The sequence below is a fragment of the Hetaerina americana genome, unplaced genomic scaffold (assembly GCF_022747635.1).
Source record: "Hetaerina americana unplaced genomic scaffold, ioHetAmer1.1.p SCAF_16, whole genome shotgun sequence".
Classification (NCBI taxonomy): domain Eukaryota; kingdom Metazoa; phylum Arthropoda; class Insecta; order Odonata; family Calopterygidae; genus Hetaerina; species Hetaerina americana.
Genome location: NW_027286719.1, coordinates 3,143,822 through 3,149,379, shown reverse-complemented (window position 1 = coordinate 3,149,379; position 5,558 = coordinate 3,143,822).

Below are 5,558 nucleotides of genomic sequence, written 5' to 3'. Positions count from 1 at the left end.
GCCCCGTCATGTTATATTACTCTATAACTTTTTTTCCAGTAATGCCTGCCTTCCATCTACTTTACTTTTGAACTCCCATAAAATATTCATATTCTTCAATTCATCTCTTAATTTCCTAATTTCCCTATCCTAACTAAACATTGTCCTAACATTCCAAGTCCCTACGCTAACTAGGTTGCCCTTTTTCTGTGTGTTGTGCTACCGCTGCCGCAACCAATTTGATGAGACAATGAACATGCAAGTCTTTTCACTCTTTCTGCTGGACATGACACGTGGCCTCATGGGCCAAATCTCATTGTTGCCAGGGCTCATACTCAGATCTCTGCCGATCATTGTTTTATGGAATGGTTAATTAAGGTGAATTCCCATTATGTTCCTCAAAATTATTTCTAACAGTAGAACAATGCTCAAATGGCTGCCCTTCTAGATTCAAATGTCTTTGCAGCTGCCTCACTGAGGAGCGGCTGTTGTGCACTCTTGCTCATCTCGATCCTACCCTTAAGACCATCTGGCTTGGGTAAAACTACCAGGGGCGCTCATTATTGCCCTCACCAGTGCAGCTCTAGTGAATGCACCAGCCTTTTCATCAAATTAAGGTCCATGTGGAGTGTTTTGATAATTATGTTTGATTAATATTTCAATTTTATGACCAAAAACAATAACTTTATTTCAAACAGAATTTACTTTCCATGTAACATTTTCTCCCTCTAGACTGGTGCCATATTGATAGACATTGACTTAGAATAACTCCACATGATGCATGTCAGATGATCCCATTTAATTATCAAATAAACTTATTTGAAAAAAATATTATGACAATTTTCCTCTAAAATTAGGCCATTGATAAATGGTACATTTCTTTGAAAATAAAAATGCAGTTAACTCTTGATTATGCATAAACAGATCATCCATTTTGCCGATTATCAATGTTGTAGACAATCTGAGCTCTTCTCTCTTCCCAGCACCTCAAAATTTTCATAAAATTATAATTGTAAAATTTATTAAATGTTTTGAAACTTAAAAACACTTTGGAAAAATACATGTTTGAAATACCTTGGCTTTTTAAAAAGTTTCTAATTTCCTAGCCTCAAAAGTTATGAATAGTACTTATTGTTTTAATTTAAATATTTGAGCAGTTGTACTTTCCCATTATTGTTTCCTTTGCATTCATTATCCCTAGGAATTCCATATTATCCTATAAGGAAAGAAAAAGAGTCGCTTTTGAGGAAAGGATAACAGAAAAAATAATTCATTAACTATCTAAAAACCATTATCTAGATCAATATCATATGATAAATATGAATTTATATTAGCAATATTTTTTTTTATTTGTCTATTTCTAGTCAATTGTTTTTTTCCTGGCTATAAGATTGTTTAAGCTTCCTAAAAAAAAGTCACTTTATGATAGTTCCATGTTCTTATAAATTCACGTTTTTTCCCTCACAAAATGACTTAAAAAATGGAAAAAATGTACACACCATAGTTCAAAAAACTCATAAGAATCACAAAGAACGAAATTTTAGAGTTTACATAAGCATCCTTCAGTTTATTTCATGACCACCTATGCATGCCCTCAGGCTCATAGCCTTCCCATGTATTGTATAAAAATGGTAATTCAAAGCTGAGATTCTATAGCTCAACCTTAACCTTATTTTCTTGATTAGTAGGTCTATAATACCAGAATTAAACTCCCACGGGAACAGCCACATCATTTTTCTCAATAAACTTCCCAATGTTTAACACAGGTGGGTGATACCAGTTTCTTCAGTACAGTACAGTTTCCTGTATTTCCCTGTCAGTGTTCCCCACCCAAGTGCCATGCTGTCCTATGATCCCTAAATGAAATTTGAAAGCAGACGTTGGATGGTATTGCAAATTGAAGGGTCCCCCCACATTAATAATTATATTCAATTTTTGTTTCATATTGCATGAATTATCATTTTAGCGAACCAAATATACACACACAAGATGAAAAAGGTGAAATTCACTCCGAATTGGCTGAGAGAGTGTGGAGGACGAGCCTCACGCTGGTCAGCCGTCGACGTCGAGAACCGATGACAAACCTCTAAATGTGCCTGAAGTGCTGAATTCAGAACGTCGGTTGAGTGTGCTCATGATCGCAGATCGTATCGGCATTTATACGATGACAATGCCGACCATAATCACTGAAAATTTGGCGATGCAAAATATCTACGCTAAACTCATCCCGAAGGTCTTGACGGACGACCAAAAGCAGAGTCGAGTATCTGCTTGCGAAGACCTTCTGCAACGGCATCGTGACGATTCCCCAACCATCTTTCAGTCCCCGCTTGCCACCAGCAGACAATTTCCTATTCCCAAAAATGAAATCCTCTCTCACTCCACCATGGGACCCTGAATGCCGTCAAAGAAGCTGCACGCGTACCCTTAAGGACCTTCCGGAAGCCGCCGACCAGGGACCCTTAGAGTCGTGAAAAAGCCGCAGGCAAACGGGTTACGATGCTGAAGGGTGTTTGTATTTTGAAGAACCAACAGGTATTGTAGCAATATGTGAAAAACGTCTATATTTCCGGGACTTTTCCCGATACCTTTTATGTTATATTTGTATTATGCTTAAGCATAGGTAATAGGAACAATGCAATTGATCCTTGCAGATTCCCGAGAGCGGATTCAAGTAATAATTTATTCCTAAACAAGGTGAAACGTCAGGTTCAAGAGAATAAAACATGGAAGGCGGATGAAGAAATGGAATTTAGAGGCATAAACCGGGACGAAAAGCAGCTCCAGGAGGGAGCAAATAAATTTACGAGGGAAAAGAGGAAGGCAGATGCAGTTGGAAAAAAATAACAGAAAGATGTATCGAAATTCAAAAATGAAAATGAAGAAGCAGGTAGTAGGAAAAGAGTAAGATAAGCACGATAGAAAGAAATTGAAGAAGGTTAACAGGGAATGAGGTAGAATGTAGTTCAAAGAGGACAAGCATCAACAAAGGCGGGGAGATATTAGGGCAAAAGATGCGTGGTGGAAGACGCAGTGCAAGAATACAAATAGTTTACAAATGAAAGGTGAAATGAGTGTGTTGTACGGAAAGCTGAACGAATTAACATGGAAGAAAGATGGGAAACTCATTCCCCCTATACAGCAGGAAGATTATTAATCGTACCACGAATAGTTCAAGAGAGGGAAAGAATTAAATAGAGGACCTTATGGAAACAAAATTGAGTTCAGCAAACAAGTTAAGGGAGAAAGAGAATATAAAGCAGATGAGGATAGCTTAGGTCCAGCCATTCTCGATTGCGAGATGGAATGGCATATTGTGAATTTAAATCAAATTATGCCGCGATCAGGGATACCCTCACCGTGGAACTAGCTTAGGGTCTAGAAAAACATAGAACAAAAAGCTTTTTAGGCTAATTCGTAACATTTATGAGGGAGGAATTTGGCGGGAAGACTTCAGATCGGTGTTAACTCCCATTCCCAAAAAAGGGTATAACGTCCATATGGGAAGGCCAAATACAATAAGTTTGATTTTGGACGCGTTTCTCTTCGTGCTTTTATGCAATACCAAGAAACATAGCGGTTTTCAATCCGTTTCTAACCAAAACCTACATTTTTACGGTAGTCTACCAAACAAAACGAGGTCTGGCCAATACATACGCGAACTGGTGCAATCTGGCGGCCATGACCTGGACTATAGAATCCCCCACCAACGGCGCTAGTTGCCTGAGACCCAATGAGCCGTCTGTGCTAGGCGGATCGTCGAGCTGTGCGTATAGTGCCAGTTATGTTTATTTCTGTTATTCTCGTTTTTACTGTTTGTCGAAAATGGAAATTGACAAAATCACGGAGCAACGACTTGGCATCAAGTTTTTTGGTGAAATGCGGTAAAAGTTTTCGAGAAATGACTGAAATGTTGACAGCTTTATACGGTGATAATGCTCCGAAGAAAATATCCGTTTCCAAGTGGATTAAGCGTTTTAAAGATGGCCGACAAGACGCCAAGACGGATGACGCAAGGCCGAGACGACCTTCAACCATCTGTATTGACGATAATAATGATCGTGTGCGGTCCCTTGTCCGTACCGATCGTCGAAAAACTGTCCCAGCGATAGCTGATGAACTGAATTTAGGAAAATCAACAGTGCACACTATGTTATCCGAACATGATGCATGGATCCTTCACCATGACAATGCACCTGCACATTCAGCATTGATTTTTCGGCAGTTGCTAGCAAAAAATTCAATTACAATCCTTGATCATCCTCCTTATTCGCCAGATTTCGCCCCCTGCGTCTTTTTCCTACTCCAAAATATGCATAAATAAGTTGAGGGATTATCACTGGGAAAATGCGGACATGATAAAGCAAGAAACGACGAGAAAACTAAAAAGCCTAACTGGCGAGGACTTCCAAGGGTGCCTTAAACAGTGGAAAAGAAGATGGAACAAGTGCATAGCAACAAATGGAGAGTTCTTTGAAGGGGATAAAATCGATGTAGACCAAATTTGCAAAATAAAATTTTTATGGTCTCAGGTCGCGTATTTATTGGACAGACCTCATATTACCTCGTTCATACGTAGTATTTCATTTTATGTGTGGCTGCCCTTGATTTACTCATGCCATTTACAGACATCATCAACGTTTAATTTTTCAAACTTATGCCAATCCCGGTTACTGATAAAATTTCCACCTCAAAAATCATCACATCGAATGACTATGAAAACTCCCTGCTTCGCAATCGTAGAACGTGGTAGAATGGCTGTCTAGCATGAAATCCCGCTTAACGGAACGACTCCGGCGCCTCGTTTCAAATGGCACCCATGGAATTCGGTGCGTGTTTGGGATGCCTTTGCGTCGGCGAAAGTATGGAGTTACCTTGCGTCAATAGCGAAATTTTCCCTCAAACTTGGCATTCTACCGGTTAAGATATGTTTTGGATGACCACAGCCTACAGTTCATCACAAAGATTTGCAATCCTTGTCACTTCCAACAAAACACCAAGTGACACCCGACGCCAGAGTAAGTTCCTCTTCATTTCCGCAAACTTTCCTTCCTCGTTAATGTATATATATACCACTAAGTTATTTATGTCCATTAAAAATTAAATGCATATCATTTGGATAATACATTTTTTGCACTAAAACGAAAAGTATAAATACATAATAAGTGAAAACGAGAACCTTTTTATTATCAATTAAAATCCATAACTTCTGAGTAAAGAAGATACTTCCACGTCATGGATGGATGGATCACAATTTAAATAACATTTATTATCTTTTCAATCTATTTTGCTTTTATAATAAAGAATAAATAGCCCTCTTATTTGTACACATCCAGCGTAAAATTTTGATTAAAAAAATACTATTTATTGAAAATTAGATACTTATTAAATTAATTATTCCTTTTTAAATTGATTCTTAAGCTTTTGAGGTCAAATCAGGTGCACAGTTTTATTTTCAACGAAATCTGGGATCAAGCATAAATTCAAGGAGTTATTCTTTCTCTGATTTAATATGATAAGTCAGTATATATCAGTATTTTTCAGCACGACCTCGGCACCTTAACATGTGCGCCTATAAA